This window comes from Gobio gobio (genome assembly GCF_949357685.1).
Source record: "Gobio gobio genome assembly, chromosome: 3".
NCBI lineage: Eukaryota > Metazoa > Chordata > Actinopteri > Cypriniformes > Gobionidae > Gobio > Gobio gobio.
The window spans coordinates 11,956,193-11,979,853 of NC_137099.1; the positions used below are offsets into that span (position 1 = coordinate 11,956,193).

A 23,661-nucleotide genomic window follows, 5' to 3' on the forward strand; every position below is an offset into this window, starting at 1 on the left:
CCATATCTGATAACACTTTCTAATACAGACTGGTAAAAGAGAAACATGATTTTCTTATCGACACCATAAAAACGCAGTCTTCATAAAAAATACAATCTTTGGTGAAGTCTTTTACACACCCAGTCAACATGCGTGTCCCACATAAGAGATTTGTCTATGTACACACCTAAATTCTAAGATTGCACTTGAGTGATTTCATGATTATGAACAGATACAGGCATATATTCCCCAATTCCCTTAGGATCAAAAATAATTTCCTCTGTTTTCTTAGTGTTAATTTTTAAAAAGTTTGCGTCACACCAATCAACAAAATGATTAATCTCAGAATAATAGGTAGAACAAGAGTCTTGTTTTTTCAACAGGCTTAAAATTACTGTGTCATCCGAGTACTTTAGAATATAGTTCTGTGGGTGCTTACTTGAGCACTCATTAGTGTATAATGTAAAAAGAACTGGTGAACTAACACAGCCCTGAGGAACACCAGTGCTACTGTATTTTACTTGTGATAAACTTGTATTTACTTTTACTCTCTGAGTTCTATTTGTTAAAAAGGAGTGGTACCACTGTATAATCGTGGGATTTACATCTAATTGCTTTAACTTTTTAATTAAGACATGTGGTTGTATAGTGTTAAAAGCTGAACTAAAATCAATGAAAAGTGCTCGTGCATAAGCATCTGAATCCTATAGGTGATTTAAAACCAAATGCATCAAACTATTGATAGCATCACCTGTTCCTTTTCCTTTCTTATAAGCAAATTGAAGTGAATCTAGGTGACTGTGAACATTTTCTCTTAACATTGACACCATACATTTCTCAGGACATTTCATCACCACTGACGTAAGGGCAATTGGTCTAAACTCATTATTCTCGACAGGACGGGCTATTTTTGGCACAGGAATTATAATGGACATTTTCCAGATTACCGGGACTACCCCGGAATCAATCGATCTTTGAAATATCGGGCACCATACCGGAGATAATTCCTCTGCACAAACTTTTAATAAAAAGGACGAAATGCCATCAGGTCCAACGGATTTCTTTGGGCACATTTGTTTAAATAGCGATTTAACATAACCACCATCAATCAACAACCTGTTATCCTCTAAATCAGTGGTCGATATAGAACTCAGTTCCTTACTACATTCTTGATCATAATTTTGAGTATCAAATCTTAAGAAGAAACCTTTCAAATCATCTGCTTTTTGTGTGTCATCACTCGAGAGGAACATTTTCCGCGCCGGCTGCATATTGGTTATGTTTTTTTATCGAATTCCACATCCTTTTAGTAATAGGTTGATTGAAATTCTCTTCTAGAATATTTTTTTGTTTTTTCCTAGCGGCTCTTAGTAACTGATTCAGTTCTTTCTGCACGGATTTTAATTCAGCACGATCACCATTTCTAAACGCCACTTTTTTTCCTATTAATACAATGCTTTATCTCTTTAGTAATATAAACTTTGTTATTTGGATAGATGACAACTTGCTTTTTAGTAACTACATTGTCCGTACAAAAGTTTACATAATTGGTTATTACTTCAGTTGTTTCATCAAGGTCAGCGCTATTAAAAACATCCCAATCAGTGCATAGAAAACAACCCTTCAGGGATTCAATATTATTTTTAGACCACACAAGAACCTCTTTGGTGACTGGTTTCGAACTTTTTAAAACTGTCCTATATGTAGGAATTAAATACACTGTATTGTGGTCAGAGGTCGCTAATGGGTGCCTTGGTTTAGCAGTATAAGCCCTTTTGACATTCCCATAACATTTATCGAGGATTTTGTTATCTCTTGTGCCACACTTAACATATTGTTCAAATCCAGGTGGTGACAGTTCCAATTTACAATGGTTGAAGTCACCTAATATGAACACAGGTGCATTAGGTGAGTGTAAAAGTTGTTGTTGAACACAATCATTAACATGCTCCGCTGCTCTTACTGCATTGCCAGAGGATGGAACATAAACCCCACATAGGATGATATTACCGAACTCTCTGGGTAGATAGAACGGCCTTAAAGGTCCCATGGCATGAAATTTTCATTTTATGAGGTTTTTCAACATTAATATGAGTTCCCCTAGCCTGAATATTGTCCCCAAGTGGCTAGAAATTTTGATCGGTGTAAACAGAGTTCTGGCTGTCTCTCTCTGCCTTTGAGAAAATGACAGCCCAGACGAGCTGATCTGGAATTTTCCTGTTATGAAGTCATAACAGGAACGCTTACCTCCCTTTCCTCCGCCCAGAGAATTTGGCACGCCCATGCAAGCGCCATATTTGTCCTCAAGAGATCATGGCTTGTGAACGAGTGAATGCTGGCAGTTTCTCAGTGTTTGGATGTACAAATGAAAACAGAAGTCTTTTTTCAGTTCCTTCTGATCTGTGATCAGTGATTTCTTATGTGTAGCTAATTATTTATTATTCGTGCACACGCTGCGGCTTCACTCTCTCCTGACAGAACAGTGTTTTCGTGTTTTCTATCTTGTGAGTCCATGTTTTTGTATGTCCTCGTCGCGTCTATCTGTTCTAAAATGTGCATACTGTGCCTAGCCCCACAATAAACTGGATTACATTCGATTACTGCCCTGTTGTGTGTCTTTGTTTGCGCTGTGTACTCAATGCCTGTCACTGACACTTTTCATATGATAGGAAAATATCTAAAAATAATGCTATAATCAAAACTTACTCGTAACTCGTTCATCTCGACAGCTGTAATGGTACATTGCATGTGTTACAAAGTTGGTAGAATAATGATGAAGACGGACTCGGTGTGACTGGGACTCGTGTTTATTCTGAACTCTCAGATACACACAAAATAAACTCACGCTGACAGCGCTCTCACAACTCAGTAGTTACTATAAATAACTTTGTTAGCAATCGCTCCGTCTCTGGTACATTAGTGATGTCCGGTTCGTGAACTAATCATTCTTTTGAACTGGTTCTTTTTAGTGAACCGAATCAGTTCACCAAATCGGACTGAATCGTTCTAAACGGTTCGCGTCTCCAGTCAGCGCTGATCCATAATTTACTAAAGTTACTAACTTTCTGACATGAGTAACAGTCCCTCCGACTAGAAATAAACTAATAACCTGAAGTATATGCTAGTAACTACAACAGTTCACTGAACTGAGACATGCTGAGAACTGATGAGAAGTGAACTCCGGTCCATCCGTCTCTCTGGCAGCAGGCTCGTGCCTGCTCGTGCCTGGTAGACCTCCTTAAACCACGCCCCCTCCGCTACAAGATCTGATACTCATTTAAAATGCAAAGATGTCAGCCAATCACAACAGTGGGCGTTTTTACTGAAGTCTCACATCAGACACGCCTCTTGAAACAGGGCATTCAGCCACAGGGCAAACATCAGTATAGAAAAAAATGCCTTTTATTTCTAAATTATGACATTTTATGATGTAAAAATCATACTAACAATATAGGTAAACCTCAGGAAACATTATAAAATAATAGAAAAAAGCCATGCCATGGGACCTTTAAGCTTCAACAAATCAGTTCAATATCGGGGCTACATGTTATGGATCTTACAGTGAACTGGGTGCACCAGTTATCATTCACAAACACACATACAACCTCACCTTGGTTCTTGCCCGATGCTGCCGAGCGATCAGCCTGAACCAGGGAGAAGCCATCCAGTTCAAACTGCGAGCTGGCTATACCAGGATGCAGCCATGTTTCTGAGAGCACAATCAGACCTGCTTCTCTGTACTCAAAGCAGACTTTGGACTTCATCGGAGAAAAGTGAAGTCAATTAGAAGCACTCACTTCCTGATGGCTGAGCGTACTGTGCAGCCTCAGACTGGTGCTGCATCCCATTTCGCCTTCTTATACTACGACATAAAAGTATGTACTCTTTTTGTGAAGAAAAAGTACATACTTTTGAGTGTGTAGCAGAAGAATATGCAAGCTTTGGGACATACTTCGTCATCTATAACGGACTAGTTACATGCATCCCGTCACTGTTTAAACTGCCCTGTCAATCATCATCACAGTTAAAGGATTGGTTCACTTTTAAATAAACTTTTGCTGATAATTTACTCACCCCATGTCCTCCAAGATGTCTGTGTCTTTCTTTCTTCAGTCAAAAAGAAATTAAGGTTTTGGATGAAAACATTCCAGGATTTTTCTCCATATAATGGGCTCCAAACTTCAATGGGCTCCAAACGGTTCAAGGTCCAAATGTTTGAGTACAGCTGCAAAGGACTTTAAACGATACCAAACGATACCAGACGATGAATAAGGGTCTTATCTAGCGAAACGATCAGTTTCTGCGAGAAACCGAGCAGTATTTATGCTATTATCTTACCTCTTATCAGACGAACGTGATCATCTCTGAGCTCCGCCATAACTTCCGCTAAGTGAGGTAAAAATACGAGCGTGGTCATAGATATATTGATCGTAGATGCCTCATTAGTGCAAGCACAGATCAGCAGAATGAGGCACCTACAATCAATATATCTATGATCACGCTCGTATTTTTACCTCACTTAGCGGAAGTTATGGCGGAGCTCAGAGATGATCACATTTGTCGTCTGGTATCGTCTGGTATCGTTTAAAGCCCTTTGAAGCTGTACTGAAACTGTCATTTGGACCGTGAACCATTTGGAGCCCATTGAAGTCCATTATATAGATAAAAATCCTGGATCCTCATGTTTTATTGATGGGACTTTTATTGTTCCATCCTCAGTCCCATCAGAAACCTGTGGCTGGGTCGGGTAAGTCTCCCAAGGGAGATCATCCAGAAAGTAAATCACATAAAATTTTAAAAGGACCAGTTGTTTGCTTCCAGTGTGGACAAGAAGGCCACACAAGGCCAGCCTGCCCACAAAATGCAGCTAAACTTACCAATGTTTGCTATGTTCCTAGAGGTGGGTCAGCGGAGGTAAACAAGCCAAATGTACTGCTAGAGACAAGAACCATGACCGTCAATGGTAAGGAATTGAAAGCCCTAATTGATACTGGGAGTAACCAGACCTTGGTGAACAGGAAGTTTGTGGCTCCATCTCTAGTCAGGCCCTTTAACAAATTACCCATCTGCTGCGTTCATGGGGAGGAACGCATGGTGCCCACTGCAGACCTATACATTGGGGTAGAAGGTCAAACCTACCTGTTAGAGGTCGGGGTAGCAGATAATCTTCCTTATCCCGTAGTTCTGGGTCGTGACTTACCAGTACTCCTCGATCTAGTCCGGCCTTTGCAGCAGTGCAATGTGGTGCTAACCAGAGCCATGGCAAAGCAGCCAGAGGAAACCATGCAGACTCTGTCGGCACTGCCCTTTTATGATACCGACTTGGAGATGGGTGCCCCAAAGTCAAAAAAATCCAGACGCCAAAGGAAACAAGCAAAGCTTGTTTTTATGTGCGTTATGTAGTTGAACAGGGCATACTTTACCGCCAGGTTGGATCTGTGAAGCAGCTGATGGTCCCGCAGGATGCGCGGGAGGTTGTTCTTCACTTGAGTCATTCAATTCAATTGGGCTGGCCACCTGGGGAGGAAGAAAACCACAGCATGAATTAAAAGACGTCGTTGGCCCGGTGGAAAAGAGCCGTGCAGGTAACCGATTTCTATTGGTCATCACCAATTATGCTACGAGGTACCCAGAGGTATTTCCTTTAAAGTCTATCAAAGCCAAATACATTGCAACCTGTTTAGTCCAGTTCTTTTCCAGAGTCGGGTTACCTGCCGAAATTCTTTCTGACCAAGGGACCAATTTTATGTCCAATCTCCTGAAGCAGGTCTACCAGTTGCTGAGTCTGCGTACGACACCCTACCATCCTCAAACTGATGGGCTCACAGAAGATTTAATCAGACATAAAAAAAAATGCTTCGTAAATGTATTGATTCTACTGGTCGGGACTGGGACTAGTCAAGTCAAGTCAAGTCAGTCAAGTCAACTTTATTTATATAGCGCTTTTAACAATGTAGATTGTTTCAAAGCAGCTTTACAGTGTTAAACAGGAAAATAATGCAGCATAATTTTAATCAGCTGTATAGCCATTCTGGAAACATTTCAAGTATCATACAGTGACAGTGTGGGCGTTAGATCAATAATTCGATCAGTAATTTAGTTTAAATGGTTAATTTTGTTTAAATTTTTCAACTAAACATCGAAATAAATCTAAATAATAATGTCCCCAACTGAGCACGCCAAGCCAGAGGCAACAGTGGCAAGGAAACCAAAACCCCATTAGGTGACCTAATGGAGAAAATAAACCTTGGGAGAAACCAGGCTCAGTCGGGGTGCCAGTTCTCCTCTGGCCAATTAACAAACAGCGTATTATTATTATTATTCTGGCAGCTTTACAGCTCGGAGGTCATAATAGATCAGAATATTCGAGGGACCGGGGGCAACATGCTGGAGACGGGTTTATTGAGGATGATGTTGAATAAATAATTATTAAAGTGCAATATTCGAATGATCGGAGGCAACACGCTGGAGACGGGTTTATTGAGGATGACATATCGATTTAAGTATTATTTAATTGTAATATTCGAACAATCTGAGTCAACACGCTGGAGACGGGTTTATTGAGATGCCGTGTCGATGAGGCAGTTTCAGGGGGCGTCTAATCATGGTCTCTCAGACACTTCGGGGGCCTGTGTTGGTCTTCTCTGGGCGCAGGTCCACCATCTGAACTGGATACGGCCTGGATCCGGCTGACTGCAGTAAACCTCGGGATAAAACAGAGAGACTATCATTAGCGTAGATGCCATTCTTCTGATGATGTAATGGGTACATCAGGTGTTATGGGAAGTGTTCCCGGTTCCGGCTGACCTAGTTAATGCAGCCTAACAATCATTTCATTGAAAAAGTGATTTTATGTGTATGCCACAGTAAAGAGATGTGTTTTTAGTCTAGATTTAAACTGACAGAGTGTGTCTGCTTCCCGAACAATGTTAGGAAGACTGTTCCAGAGTTTAGGTGCTAAATAGGAAAAGGATCGACCGCCTGCAGTTGATTTGGATATTCTCGGTATGATCAACTGGCCAGAGTTTTGAGACCGCAGTAGACGTGATGGAGTATAATATGTTAAGAGCTCGCTCAAGTATTGGGGAGCTAAACCATTTAGTGCTTTGTAAGTAATAAGTAAGATTTTAAAATGTATGCGATGTTTAATAGGCAGCCAGTGCAGTGTTGACAGAACTGGGCTAATATGGTCATACTTCCTGGTTCTAGTAAGAACTCGAGCTGCTGCGTTTTGGACCAGCTGGAGTTTATTTATTAAGCGAGCAGGGCAAACACCCAGTAGAGCATTACAATAATCTAACCTTGAGGTCATGAACGCATAAACTAACTGTTCAGCATTTTGCATTGAGAGCATGTGCCGTAATTTAGATATATTTTTAAGATGGTAGAAAGCAGTTTTACAGATGCTAGAAACGTGGCTTTCAAACGAAAGATTGGTATCAAAGAGCACACCCAGGTTCCTCACTGACGACGAGGACTTGACAGAACAGCCATCAAGTGTTAGACAGTATTCTAGGTTACTACTTGTGGAGCTTTTTTGTCCAATAATTAAAAATTCTGTTTTTTCTGAATTGAGTTGCAAGAAATTACCGGTCATCCAAAGTTTTATATCAGCTATGCATTCCGTTAATCTTGTGAATTGGTAAGTTTCTTCAGGGCGTGAAGAAATATAGAGCTGAGTATCGTCAGCATAACAATGAAAACTAACGCCATGCTTCCTAATGATATCTCCCAGTGGTAGCATGTACAGGGTGAAGAGTAGCGGTCCTAGCACTGAGCCTTGTGGTACTCCATACTGAACTTGCGATCGGTGTGACATATCTTCATTTACTACTACAAACTGATAACGGTCGCATAGGTATGATTTAAACCATGATAATGCAATTCCACTAATAGCTACATAATTTTCGAGTCTATTCAAAAGAATGTTGTGGTCGATAGTATCAAATGCAGCGCTAAGATCGAGTAACACTAATAGAGAGATACAGCCATGATCGGATGATAAGAGTAAATCATTTGTAACTCTGATGAGAGCAGTCTCAGTACTATGATACGGTCTAAATCCTGACTGGAAATCCTCACAGATACCATTTCTTTCTAAAAAGGAACATAATTGTGAAGACACTGCCTTTTCAAGTATTTTTGACAGAAAGGGTAGATTTGAGATTGGTCTATAATTGACTAAATCTGTAGGATCAAGTTGCGGTTTTTTAATAAGTGGTTTAATAATAGCCAACTTAAAAGTTTTCGGTACATATCCTAATGACAAAGATGAATTAATGATATTAAGAAGAGGATCTATGACCTCTGGTAGCATCTCTTTTAATAGCCTAGTTGGTATAGGGTCGAGCATACATGTTGTTGATTTAGATGATTTAACGAGTTTAGCCAATTCTTCTTCTCCTATAGCAGTGAATGAGTGTAATTTTTCCTCAGTGACACTACAATGCTCTGTCTGATGTGATGCTGTAGTAGACGGCTGCATGGTTAAAATTTTTTTCCTAATATTATCAATCTTACATGTGAAGAAGTTCATAAAGTCATTACTGCTGTGCTGTTTACAATCATCAGAAGTTGAAGCTTTATTTTTGGTTAATTTAGCCACTGTATCGAATAAATACCTTGGGTTGTGTTTGTTTTCTTCCAAGAGAGTTGAGAAATAAGCAGATCTAGCAGTTTTTACGGCCTTTCTGTATGTGATCATGTGCTCTTTCCACGAATTACGAAATACCTCTAATTTTGTTTTCTTCCAGCTGCGCTCCATTTTTCTGGCTGCTGTTTTAAGGGCCCGGGTGTGGTCGTTGTACCACGGCGTTGGACTATTTTATTTAATCTTCTTTAAGCGCAGAGGAGCAACTGTGTCTAAAGTACTGGAAAAGAGAGAGTCAATAGTTTATGTTGCAACATCGAGTTCCCCTATACTATCTGGGATGCTGAGCAGATGATACTGATGAGGAAGATTATTTAAAAAGCAATCTTTAGTAGCGGCAGTGATTGTCCTGCCATTTTTAAAGCGAGGGGGCGGCTTTGCAACCTTAGCTAAATTAAGTATACATGATACTAAGTAATGATCTGAGATGTCATCGCTCTGCTGCAGAATTTCAACGGTATCAACATTTATTCCATGTGACAATATTAGGTCTAAAGTATGATTATGGCGATGAGTGGCTCCTGACACGTGTTGCCTAACTCCAATAGAGTTTAGTGTGCACTGTTAAAAATTTGTTGTAATTTTACAGGAAATTCCTGGCAACTAGTTGCCGTAAATTTACAGCAAGTAAGATACAGTATTTTTCCTGTTTTTTTAATACAATAAAGTACTGTATTTATACAGCAATACTACTGTGATTATTACAGTAAAATGCTGTAATTTATTATAATTTCCTGTAAATTTACTGCAACTCAGTTGCCAGGAATTTCCTGTAATTTTACAGGACAGAATTACAATGAAATATTCCTGTTATTTGTAAATATTACAATAAAATACTGTAATTTTCTGTCTTCCGCAATTAACAACAATACAATGGCCTCTTTTCTTTGTTTTATTAACACACTATGCAACAACACATTACACACTTATAAAAGTTACAGTCTCACGGGAGAATCCAGCTCATTTCCAGATGTCCAGAGAGCCCATCATCAGGGGGGAGGTGGGGGGTTTACTGTAAAGGCTCACACCACTACTAGCCCATCAACTCAAAAGTCCAGGAGTTCTTAAGAGGGTGCAGACAGTTGTGTTGAGCCTGTGTCTCTTCTCTGCTTTGCTGCCCGCCTGGGAGAGAGAGAGAGAGAAAAAAAAAAAAAGTTTCAAGTTTTCATATCTGTTGATGAATACAGTGTAAAAAAATAAAAAGTTACCTAATTCCTACTTGCTCATAGAAGAAAACTACCTTGATGTATTTAACATTAACAATTTATATATTACAACAACTTCACATTAGAATATTTTATGTGAATTTGAACAGTTTCCAGTCAGGATTTCTTTTTCAAATGGTTAAAATGTACATTAAAAAGTTGGATGGAGACCCAGCTATTGTCGTTAAGTGTCTGTTCTATCTAGAGTTGGTATTCATTCCCCTGCAGGACATTTATTTAAACAGAAGAGTCTGACAGACAGCAGTTTAACATCACAAAATTTGACATTAATTAATTAATGAAAGTCATAAAGTATGGTTATGGTATTTAGCAGATGCTTTTGTCCAAAGCGACACAATATACAGTAGATGCATACATACAATGACATATATTGAAGAAAAACATTGTAAAAGCCAATGTAATTCTAAATGTTAAGTTGTTAAAGGGTTAGTTCACCCAAAAATGTAAATCCTGTCATTAATTCCTCATGTCGTTCCAAACCCATAAGACCTTCGTTCATCTTCAGAACACAAATGAAGATATTTCTGATGAAAACCGAGAGCTCTCTCACCCCTGCATAGACAGCAATGTAACGAACACTTTCAAGGGCCAGAAAGGAAATAAAGACGTCGTTAAAATCTTCCATGTGACTCCAGTAGTTCAACCTTAATTTTACGAAGCGACGATAATTATTTTTAGGCGCAAAAAACAAACAAAATGACTTTATTGAACAATTTCTTCTCATCTGTGTTAGACTTCCTAGTTCTACGGCAGAACGACTTGTGCACATGCGTCGTGGTGCTCACGTGAACAGTGTCGGCCAATGGTAAGCCAGCGTTCTGAAAACGCTGCACTGTTTGCAATATGTGAACAGCGTAAGAGTCTGACACAGGCTAGAAGAAATTGTTGAATTAAGTAATTTTTTTGTTTTATTGCGCACAAAAAGTATTTTCGTGGCTTAATAACATTAAGGTTAAACCACTGGAGTCACATGGACTATTTTAACGACGTCTTTATTTCCTTTCTGGCCCTTGAAAGTGTTCGTTACATTGCTGTCTATGCAGGGGTCAGAGGGCTCTCGGTTTTCATCAGAAATATCTTCAAAGTCAAAGTCAAAAGTCAAAGTCAGCTTTATTGTCGATTCTTCACATGTTCCAGACATACAAAGCAATCGAAATTACGTTTCCCTCCATCCCACAGTGAAGACAAGACATATAGGTTAAAAATAGACTAAAGTTAAAAAATAAAAAAAAACTAATAAAAAGAAACTAAAACTAGAGTTTAATGTTAATAGATAAATAGACATTTAAATTAGAATAAAATAAAAATAAGTCTGTAAGTGGCATGTAGTGCAAAGACAGTTTGTGTAAATGTGCAATTGTGCAAATGTGCAAATGTCATGGTAGTGCAAAAGACAGTTCCGGGGGGGGGGGGCTGAGGGGAGAGACTTCAGCATCCTAACAGCATGGTGGGTGAAGCTGTTGCTGAGTCTGGTGGTGCGGGAGTGGAGGCTCCTGTACCTCTTCCCAGATGGCAGGAGGCTGAACAGATTGTGAGCTGGATGACTTGTGTCGCTCACAATTGTGGTCGCTTTGCGGATGAGGCGGGTGGAGTAAATGTCATTCAGGGAGGGGAGTGGGGCACCAATGATCTTTCCGGCTGTGTTAACTATGCGCTGAAGAGCTTTCCTGTTGTATTCAGTGCAGCTCCCGCCCCACACAGTGATGCAGCTGGAAAGGATGCTCTCAATGGTGCCTCTGTAGAAAGTGCTCATGATGGGTGGTGGAGCACTTGCCCGTCTGAGTCTGCGCAGGAAGTAGAGACGCTGCTGAGCCTTCTTCACCAGAGATACAGTGTTGGTGGTCCAGGAGAGGTCTTCACTGATGTGCACCCCCAGGAATTTGGTGCTGCTCACTCTCTCCACATCGGCACCGTCGATGGACAGTGGCAGGTGTTCGGTGTGACCTCTCCGGAAGTCAACAATGATCTCTTTGGTTTTGCTGACGTTCAGCAGGAGGTTGTTGTTTCTGCACCATGTGGTCAGAAGGTCTACCTCGTTCCTGTAGTGAGTCTCGTCTCCCTTGGTGATGAGACCCACCAGAGTTGTGTCGTCCGCAAACTTGATAATGTGATTTGTGTTATGAGTTGTTGTGCAGTCGTGTGTCAGCAGTGTGAAGAGCAGCGGACTGAGCACGCAGCCCTGAGGGGCCCCTGTGCTCAGTGTGGTGCTGTTTGAGGTGTTGTTGCCCACACGCACTACTTGAGGCCTCTGACTGAGGAAGTCCAATAGCCAGTTGCAGAGTGAAGTACTTAGTCCTAGTTTGTCAAGTTTGTAGATGAGTTGTTGTGGAATTATTGTGTTGAATGCTGAACTGAAGTCTATGAATAGCATTCTCACATATGTGTCTTTTTTGTCCAGGTGGGTAAGGGCTGGATGAAGGGCAGAGCAGATTGCATCCTCTGTGGATCGTTTGGCTCGGTATGCAAACTGGTGATCTTCATTTGTGTTCTGAAGATGAACGAAGGTCTTACGGGTTTTAAAGAGGAATTAATGACAGGATTAAATTTTTTTGGGTGAACTAACCCTTTTGTAAAGGACCTCGAATGTACACGGTATACATTTAAATGCTTTTATTTTGACACTTCCTGTTTAGCGGAAACTGGCTTTTATTTTGAAATTACGAGAGGCGCGAGGGATCTAAGAAAAAAAAAGGAAAAAGGGACAAGGAAAGAATCTCTAGAAATAAAGAGAAGGTGAATCCTTGAAAATAAAGGTTAAAGAGATTAAGAAGATAGCCTCAGTCGAAAGTGGCAACAAGGTATGCTATGTCTTATGGTGTAGAGGATGTTTTGTTAAGCTTTGGTTCATACTGAAAAAATGTCAATGAAAATGGCTAATGTTTGAGTGAGAGTGACACGTTGTTTTGTTTATTTTGTGTTCAGCTCTTACGTTGGTTTATGATCTGCAAAGAAACTCATTAAAAGGTCACTAAATCATCAGTGTTGGCTGACTTCTTTCGACTGGACGCTACAGTAAGAGCTTGCCCGTTCGCCGCCATGCAACGCGACAAATAGCCAGCAGGTGGCAGAAGTTGGTCGGGAAATTGAAAGGTACATAAAGTCTGCAAATGGAAGACTCACAGATTCCATCTGTAATTTCAAGTGACATCAATGAACACATTCTTGATATACAAAAGGAAATTGAAGAATGTAAACACCTACTTCAAAACGAAAGTGAGAATAAAAGGCAAGACATAAAGGAAAAAATAAAATGTAAAGAAAAACTGTTGGCTGATCTACAGAATAAAACCCAGAGCATGTCAGATGTAGCTCGCCGCTCTGAAAGAATCAAAACACCAACAGAAAGGATGCTTGAATATCAAAGAGAAGAAGCAAGTAAAAAGGAAAGAAGACTTGTGAATTTGTATGAACAGTGGAAAGCACAAGCACGTGCGACAAGAGAAAGATTAAAGTCAGACGTAACTGAAATACAGCTGTCATCACTGGCAGATGATCTGGAGAAAGGAAGGGATGATGTCATGAGACTTTACACTGAGATGAGAAGCTATGTAGCACCATCAACTGATTTACGGAGAAAAATTGATGCATGCGAATCAGTAACTTGTGACATTGTGAAAATAATCTTAGAAAGATTAACTGGCATTGATGGAGATTTTGACGCAGAACGTGAAAGAGGCCGTCTACGTGAGCTTTTAGATCGTGAATATGCACTCTCCATATACGGTTCCACTGCTGCAAACTCAAGTATCTCCCACCGCTCATCATCATCATACCTTGCATCAAAACGGGTTGATGCAGCTGCAGAACTAGCGGCAAGAGAAGCTGAATATAAGATAGCCCAAGAAGAAAGGAGGCAAAAAGAAAGGATAAAGGATCTAGAGGAACAACATAAGAAAGAAATAGAAATACAGAAAACTGAGCTAGAACGTCTGCGCGCTGAAAGGGATGTAAAGGCAGCCCGAGCCAAGCTGGAAGCCTATGACAGAGAAATAAAACAAATGGATGATGCTCAGCCAATCAAGAGAGAACAGGTGAACCCAAATTACACACCACAACCCTCTGCATCACCCCTGTCTAACTCATCCATGCTGTCAGAGCCTCCCAGTGTCACTCAGCTTGCAAGGGCCGTTCAGGAAAGTATAATGATGAATAGACTTCCTACCCCAGAGCCAGTAGTATTCAACGGTGAACCAATTGATTTTATTGAATGGAAATCCACCTTCATGTCACTAATTGACCAAAAGGGCATCTCTGCTGCAGATAAACTGTACTATTTAAAAAGATACGTGAGCGGTCCGGCGCGTAAATGCCTTGAGGGAACTTTTTATAGAAATGACGAAGAAGCTTACCAAGATGCTTGGGAAAGGCTCAACCAACGATATGGTCAGACATTTGTTATCCAGAAAGCATACAGAGAGAAACTGTCCTGCTGGCCAAAAATATACTCAAAGGATGCTGAAGGATTGAGAAACTTCGCAGATTTTGTAAATGCATGCATGCGTGCCATGCCTCATGTAAAAGGATTGGAAATCCTAAACGACTGCGACGAAAATCAAAAATTGTTACAAAAACTACCCGAATGGACAGCCGCCAGGTGGAATCGTCAAGTTACAAAGACACTAATGGAGGGCAAAGACTTTCCCAGCTTCAGTGATTTCGCCACATTCCTGTCCCTAGAAGCAGAAGTTGCCTAGCCTGGCTCCGCCCTCCTACGTACTTCCGCTCAATTTTCATTTTCCTTCAGTACTACGTCTGGGACTGCGGTGTATGCTTAGGTTTTCCCCCGAACAATTTTTTACCGGTCCAATCAGCGAACAGAGGGAGTGGCTGAGAGCGATGACGTTGATGTCATGCGCTAGTTTGAGTTGTAGTTTCAGTGGCGGCGGTGAAAGATGCGAGTGTGTGGTAGCACTGACGAATGTCCAGAAGTTAAAAGTGTGGCGAGGTGGACGAGCGAGCGAGACCGGTGTGCGTGATTGAGACACACCGGTCTCGAGTCCTCTCATGAGGGAGCACGGAGGCATAAGGACGAGCGACACCGGTGAAGGACGAGAGAGGACTAGGCCTGGATTTTAAGTTGGGTTTTGTTATGTTTGTGCGCGGCAGTCCTCCGTGAGGGGCTGCCGCTTTTACTTTCATTTTGTGTTTATTATTTGATTAAAAGTTGTTAAACGTTCGCCGGTTCCCGCCTCCTTCTTCCCTGAACAAACGAACTCCCGTACACGGAGCAAGAACAAACACTGCTGTACTGCTGATGTTGTGGTCCGGGAAAAGTCTTTTCCAGCTCGCTCCGTTAGTGGTGAAGGAGTTGCTGAATTATCCAGGCTGAATTATCGACTTTTGACAAACACCAAGGTCGTGTAGTAATGTAATTGCTGTCCGAATTCACATCTGAGTTTTCAAGAATATATCACTTCAAAACTCACTGTTTATATCCTTTATAGACCCTCTGTGCGGTTGCGTGAGCTGTAATTTGCATTTCTAGACTTGTATTTCTGGCAAGTGTTTACAAGAGCAAAATATTTCACCACCGCTCAAAAAATAAAAGAAGAAAAGCAAGTAAACATTTGAATTGGGCTGTTATTCAAGGCAGCATTTATTCTTATCATATATGACATTTTATTGACAGCATACAATCATGTTATTGATTGCACGAGATATGCACCACGAGAGCAGCGCGTTCCGATCACAAAACTCTCCTCTCCACCGTGAATAAATAACAATCCGAATGCACGAGGTTTTATCACTGACACTGAGGTGGTGTGCTCCGTTAATGTGAGAATCAAAGGCGAACGGCGCCTGACATACGTCACGACCAAACGTTAGTGATTGGTTAGGCAGATCCAGAGTGACTCTTGGCAGATCCAATAGTTTTAAACTTCAACAGAGAACCCGCCTTCAAGGAAGTAAACGCTTGTCAATGGAGAGTGGCCAGACTCTATGTACAAATGAAATGTACGAGAGTCTGGTAAAACCAGGCTAGAAGTTGCCTGCAACCCAGTAACTTCCATCCATGCGATTCGCTCTCTTGAATCAACCAACGATAAAAGGAATCTAAAGGACATTAAAAGGAATAAGGCAAGTGCATTTAACATGAAGACTACAGTGCAAACTGACAAACAACCAGCAACCAAAACGTACATGAGACCTCCATGCATATTCTGCGAAGGCACACACCAGCTTCACAAATGTCCAAACTTCATGAAAATGTCCCTGGAAGATAGAAGGACATGTGTTAAAGACAATAAATTGTGTTACGGATGTTTGAGACAAGGTCATAGTGCAAAGGACTGTAGACACCGCCTCACCTGTGACATTTGCACTAAAAGACACCCAACTTACCTTCATGATGAGAACTACTATAAAGATCTGAAAGGACAAAGGCACGTGAACATGGAAGATACAACACAGAATCACACATTAGCGACAACACCCGCCATGTCACTCCATGTTGCCAGAGAAGGACAGTCTGTCAGTACCTCAATGATAGTTCCAGTGTGGGTGTCATCTGCTGCAAACCCATGCCAAGAAAAACTTGTATATGCATTGTTAGACACGCAGAGTGATACTGCTTTTATTGACCAGGATGTTAGTCGTGAACTTCAAGCCGAGGTGTCTCCAGTGAAACTAAAACTAACCACTATGATGGGAAAGAACACTGTTGTAAATAGTGGAAGGGTGACTGATCTCCTCGTAAGAGGCTACAGTTCAAAAACGATCATCAAACTGTCTCATGCATACACAAAAGATTACATACCAGCCAATCGTGAAAACATACCAACCTGTGAGACAGCCAAGCGCTGGAGTCACTTTTCACAAATCATAGATGAAATCCCTCCTCTCCTCAACTGTGAAGTGAGTCTCCTCATAGGCTACAACTGCCCCAGAGCTTTGGCACCCAGGCAAACAATATTAGGCGGAGATGATGAACCATACGCCATCCAGACAGACCTAGGGTGGAGCATAGTTGGTAGTTCAGAACCCCACCTTGAGACAGGTATGATGAGCAGCCTCTGTCATCGTGTTATCGTCAAAGAAATTCCCCCAGTAACTCCCATGGATGCAATCCGTGCACTGGAAGGTGACTTCAGAGAACTCAGTGTAAATGACATCACAGTGTCTCAGGAAGATCTTGTCTTCCTTGATAAACTTCAACAAGGCATAAAGAGAACCAAACAAGGGCATTATGAGATGCCACTGCCATTTAAAGAAAGACCACAAATGCCTGATAACAAACAGCTCGCAGAAATCCGACTTAATCACCTCAAAAGGAAATTCACCCGAGACGAGAAATACAAGGAGGATTATATTAAGTACATGAACGAAATCATTGCAAAGGGTGAAGCAGAAGAAGTTGAAGATGATGGACTCCCTGGTGAGATATGGTATATACCACACCATGGCATCTATCACACTAAGAAACCTGAAAAGTTGCGTGTGGTTTTTGACTGCTCGGCCAAACATAAAGGGACCAGTCTCAACGAACATCTCCTGGCTGGTCCAGATATGATTAACAATCTGACAGGGGTCCTTTTACGTTTTCGACGACATCAAATAGCTCTACTGTGTGACATAGAAAAAATGTTCCATCAATTCCAAGTCCAGGAGAGAGATCGTAACTACCTTCGCTTCCTGTGGTGGAGAGATGGAGACACAAGCACACAACCTCGAGTGTACAGGATGACGGTGCATCTCTTTGGTGCTGTCTCTTCGCCAGGCTGTGCTAACTATGCGTTAAAACATCTGGCCAAAGAGAACAACATTACTTTCCAACTAGGCTCCCAGTTCATAGCCAGAGACTTTTATGTGGATGATGGAGTTACGAGTGTGAAAACAGTGGAAGACGGCATGCAGCTAGCTCAAGAGGCACGTGAACTGTGTGCCAGAGGTGGCCTGCGATTGCATAAGTTTGTGTCCAACAGTAGTGCCGTTCTAAGCAGCATACCGAAGTCAGAGCATGCATCTAACATCAAGACTAAAGATCTTGTGTTCTGTGAGACACAAACTGAAAGAGCACTAGGCATTCATTGGAACATAGAAAAAGACTGTTTCACTTTCAACATCGCCCTGAAGGACCAACCTCCCACACGCCGTGGAATATTATCCACGGTTGCAGCGATATACGATCCTCTAGGATTCGTCGCCCCTTATCTCCTCAATGGCAAAAGAATCCTACAAGAAATGTGTCGACAAGGAACCGGGTGGGACGATCTACTACCTGCACATCTGAAATCACGGTGGGAGTGCTGGAAAAGGGATCTAATCAATTTGGAGAAATTGCAAATAGCTAGATGTTATGTGCCTACCAACTTTGGAGAAGTGGTAAAAAGAGAACTGCATCACTTCTCAGATGCAAGCACCACTGGATACGGACAGTGTTCTTATCTAAGATTGATAAATAAGGACAGAGATGTCCACTGCGTTTTTGTCATGGGGAAAGCACGCGTCTCTCCCACAAAGGTCACCACAATCCCAAGATTAGAACTCACAGCTGCAACCGTCTCAGTCACAGTGAGTAACATGCTCAGGGAGGAGCTACTGTACAGCGATGTGGAAGAGTTCTTTTGGACAGACTCCAAAGTCACTATAGGATACATAAGTAATGAAGCAAGACGTTTCCACACATTTGTTGCAAACAGGGTGCAAAAGATCCGAAACAACACGACCCCTCAACAGTGGTTTTATGTTTCAACCTATGAAAACCCCGCAGACAAGGCATCTAGGGGAACAACGGTAGATGGACTGCTCTCATCCGACTGGTTCACAGGCCCTAAATTCCTGTGGGAAAAGGAAATAAAACTTCCAGCAAATGGGAACACAGAGCTTCCAGTCGGAGATCCTGAGGTGAGAAAGGTGCAAACATTATACACGCAAACTGCAGAATATATGAGCCTTACTGACCGTCTGGTAAAGTTCTCATCCTGGTCTCATGCAGTTAGTGCCGTAGCACGTCTTAGACGCCGTCTACTGAATGACAAATCAAATGCTCACTCTACTTTCAATGAACGACAAAATGCCGAACTCGTGGTTGTCAAAGATCTGCAAAGACAAGTATATCAAGAGGAAATAAAAACACTGAGCAAAGGTAGACCATTACCAAGGAACAACCAACTTTACCATCTTGATGCTTTTTTAGACAGTGATGGCCTTCTCAAGGTGGGAGGACGACTACACAGTTCATCTCTTCCTAACTCATTCAAATATCCAACAGTCATTCCAAGAGAACATCATGTCACAAAACTGATAATTGCATACCATCATGAAAGGGTTCATCATCAGGGCAAAGGCTTTACCATGAATCAGATTCGATCCAGTGGCTATTGGATCCCCAGGCTGAGCCAAACAGTTGCATCCTATATTCGCCAATGTGTGTTTTGTCGGAGACTAAGGCGAGCCGTGGAAGAACAGAAAATGAGTGATCTCCCCACAGAAAGAGTAGAACCCTCTCCACCTTTCACCTATTGTGGCATGGATGTCTTCGGGCCGTTTATCATTAAACAAGGACGCAAAGAAAACAAAAGATATGGTCTGCTCTTTACATGCTTTTGTTCTCGTGCAATTCATGTAGAAATGTTGGATGACCTATCAACCGATGCCTTTATCAACGGACTGCGATGCTTCATAGCACTACGTGGCTCAGTCAAGCAAATTAAGTGTGACCAAGGAACCAATTTCGTAGGGGCCAAAAATGAACTCGCTACAGCTCTACAGGAAGTTGATGCGGAGAGACTGAGAACCTTTCTTGCAGAAAAGCAATGTGATTTCGTCTTAAATGCACCTCACGCAAGTCATGCAGGCGGAGTGTGGGAAAGACAAATAAGGACTGTGAGGAATGTTCTCAACGCTACACTCACACTCTCATCTGCTCGACTCAATGATGCTTCCCTACGGACCTTTTTGTATGAGGCAGCAGCGATTGTGAATAGTCGCCCTCTTACAACAGAGAACCTGAACGATCCAAACAGTTTGGAACCACTTACTCCTAATCACCTCATCACCATGAAATCTACTACTGCTCTACCTCCTCCTGGGAAGTTCGTTAGAGAGGATTTGTATGGAAAGAAGAGATGGCGTCAAGTACAGTTCCTAGCAGAGCAATTTTGGAACCGCTGGAGGAAGGAGTATCTCCATAACATAATGGTCAGACAACGGTGGCACAGTCCTAAGAGAAACATTCAAGTAGGTGATGTAGTGATGGACACTGACGAAACACAACCAAGATCGGTGTGGAGGCTTGGAAGAGTCTCGGAGACAGTAACAGACAAAGATGGACTTGTTAGGAGGGTCAAAATAATTCTTGGTGACAGAAATCTGAACAGAAAGGGTGAAAGGCAGAGCAGAGTGTCTGTGGTTGAACGTCCAGTTCATAAGTTAGTTCTACTATTAGAATCTTCTTAAGAGAAAACTGTAAGATAACATACAGTTAAACTTATAAGGTTAATAGTTGTTCATCGAAGAGATTGTTTCATTTAAAATTATTTACATTTAAATGTAAGTGTGTTAAAACTGAAAATAATTTGGTGGGAGTGTAAAGGACCTCGAATGTACACGGTATACATTTAAATGCTTTTATTTTGACACTTCCTGTTTAGCGGAAACTGGCTTTTATTTTGAAATTACGAGAGGCGCGAGGGATCTAAGAAAAAAAAGGAAAAAGGGACAAGGAAAGAATCTCTAGAAATAAAGAGAAGGTGAATCCTTGAAAATAAAGGTTAAAGAGATTAAGAAGATAGCCTCAGTCGAAAGTGGCAACAAGGTATGCTATGTCTTATGGTGTAGAGGATGTTTTGTTAAGCTTTGGTTCATACTGAAAAAATGTCAATGAAAATGGCTAATGTTTGAGTGAGAGTGACACGTTGTTTTGTTTATTTTGTGTTCAGCTCTTACGTTGGTTTATGATCTGCAAAGAAACTCATTAAAAGGTCACTAAATCATCAGTGTTGGCTGACTTCTTTCGACTGGACGCTACACCTTTAACAACTTAACATTTAGAATTACATTGGCTTTTACATTGTTTTTCTTCAATATATGTCATTGTATGTATGTATCTACTGTATATTGTATGTCGCTTTGGACAAAAGCGTCTGCTAAATACCTTAACCATACTTCACCAAATTTGACATTAAATAATTAATGAAAGTCGTAATGTTAAACTGCTGTCCGTCAGACTATGGCAATAGCTGGGTCTCCATCCAACTTTTTAATGTACATTTGAAAAAGAAATCCTGACTGGAAAAAAATTCACATAAAATATTCTAATGTGAATAAAAACTTTTATGTGGATTGACTCGATATTTCGTTGAGATAACAGAGCTGATGGAAATGCTCTCTAATTAGAATGTTTTTTTTTTGAGTGTGCCAAATTTGTACAAATGCACTTAATGAGCAAATGAGTTGGATGGAAACCTGTCTATTGACATCAATGCATATAGTATATCATAGAGCCTAATAATACTGGACAAAAAGGAAGTGATTAATGGGACTTTCCATATGAGAATGATAGATCTATTTTCTTTATTAGTGTGTAAACAGTTTAAACATACCTTTGGACAAATTCAAGAGTTCTTGAGGCCTCTTTAGGATACTGCAAGTTGATGTCGTTCCATGGACATCATCCACTTGTCCGCATAGTGTCTCTCCTGAAAAGCATTACAATATGATAACTAAAAGAGCACTAGAAAACTGCACGACATAAACACACACAAGTGGCGATGTTGGCATGCAGAATTCCAGCACAGTGCTATTAAACAAAAAAGGGAAGAATATACCTTGCACAATTAAGCAAGGTATACTGGGCAGGGTCTCTCTCTGGATATCAGCAGCTGTGGCATTGGGCTAGGGAATAAAAATGTAAACATTACAAAAGGTAAATTACACAGCAAATTCCAATTACTATTATTTTAATATTTCATACAGTATGCCAGGCAGCCATATATAATTTGAGACAAAGAAAATGGTCCACTCAACACAGAAGAAAAAAAAAGGCAAATATTTGTAATATACTGTATGTATGCTACACCATCTAAAACAGTTAAAGGATGTTAGCCAGTCAACTCCCTATAGCGGTTCAGACTGTCTATGGAATATTAGAATAATTTTGAATAGATAGTCTGTGTGAAGACTATATTATCAACACAATGGTATTGCACAAACAATTTACAAAATAACTGTTGGAAGAGAGAACGAGCCAAAGTAAGTGTGTGTGTGTGTGTGTGTGTGTGTGTGTGTGTGTGTGTGTGTGTGTGTGTGTGTGTGTGTGTGTGTGTGTGGGCATGTTTTCGTGAAATATCAGGACACAAATGTGTATAATGACATGGGTATGACATAGGTATTACAAAAAGAGGGTGAAATATGAGGACGTTACCCATGTCCTCACTTTTCAAAATGCTTATAAATCACACAGAATGAGGTTTTTTTTCACATAAAGTGAACTGCACAGTCTCCTGTGAGGGTTAGGTTTAGGGACAGGGGCAGTGTAAGGGGATAGAAAATACGGTTTGTACGGTATAAAAACCATTACGCCTATGGAATGTCCTCACATTTCACAAAAACAAACGTGTGTGTGTGTGTGTGTGTGTGTGTGTATTTGCAAGTTATACTCACATGAGCCTTAATAATGTAGATGGTCTTGCTGCCATTATTTACTTAATAGACATCCAAGACTTCACCCACACCTGTTGTCAATTACAAGACAGCAAAACAGAAGTCATAATAACGTTACAATAGCCTGACTGGTAATCAATGCAATAATAACCCGAGCTAAGGAAGCTGACCGGGCTACTAATGTTTATTTTTACAGTCTAACGTTAGTCTAGTGGGCCAATGTTAATGATGCTAAAAATTTTTGAGCTATCGTCATTGTGGTGGTTTTCCATTAGTTACTAGTTCAGCTTGCCTCAACTGTATTCCCCATGTTTGCTTTTCCATTGTGAAAATCTCGTGCCTTGTGGCTGTAAGGTAACTGTGACTGTACCCGTCGAGGTAACAAGGCGAGCCGATGAGATGACGTTCAGATCAACGGCTCTGGTTCTGATATAATTAACAACAAATCCGTGTCTGAAATAATCCAGCTAGGAGCCGATGTGCAGCTAATTTACTCCCGCGGCGGTGTTACAGCTGCTGCTGAGTTTGTCTACGTTAGTTTATGATTCCTTCGGTGTTGACCGTTCAGGGCAGCGGTGAAGTTCGCGTCTTACTCTATCCAACTTAACTAACGGTTAAGTTAGTTCAGGAGGTTTCTACCGGGAGCGAGCGAGTCGAGGCGAGCTAATTTTAGTAAAGGGACCTAACGCTAATGTCGCGGAAATTGACCAAACTAAACAAACAGCACTCACTCAGATCACCGGTATTAATATATCCATAGACTTATAAAATAAATGTCATGTTACATACCTGAGATGTTCCTTCTTCCAAAAATGGTTGAATACTGCTGGTACCGTTGGCCGGCTGGCCGCGTAAATTTCGAAATTCAAACAGCAGCGATCCCACAATGCTATGCGGTTGCTGTAAAAGAACGCTTCTACAGTGTAGTTACAATAATATTACAGGACTTACCAAAAATTTCCCGTCATGCATTTGCATTTACAGGAAAACCGTGAATACAATACGTTGTTGTAAAATTTATTGTAAAAATTACATCATTTGCTAACAGTGTGTCTTTAAATGCTAATCCCAATACGTCTTTTCCGTTGTCTACATGGATATTAAAATCACCAACAATTAGTACTTTATCTACGGCCAGTACTAACTCTGATAGAAAATCAGCAAATTCTTTGATAAAGTCTGTATTATGCCCTGGTGGCCTGT

At 41.0% G+C, this 23,661-nt stretch overlaps 1 long non-coding RNA gene across 1 annotated transcript; it reads left to right on the forward strand.

Annotated features, from left to right (window-relative positions):
- The first annotated feature begins 12,539 nt into the window (after positions 1-12,539).
- LOC307123106 lies at positions 12,540-12,829 on the forward strand. The gene is made up of 2 exons (XR_013816128.1): positions 12,540-12,653; positions 12,778-12,829. It is a non-coding gene; the product is annotated as an uncharacterized lncRNA (long non-coding RNA).
- Positions 12,830-23,661: the final 10,832 nt, after the last annotated feature.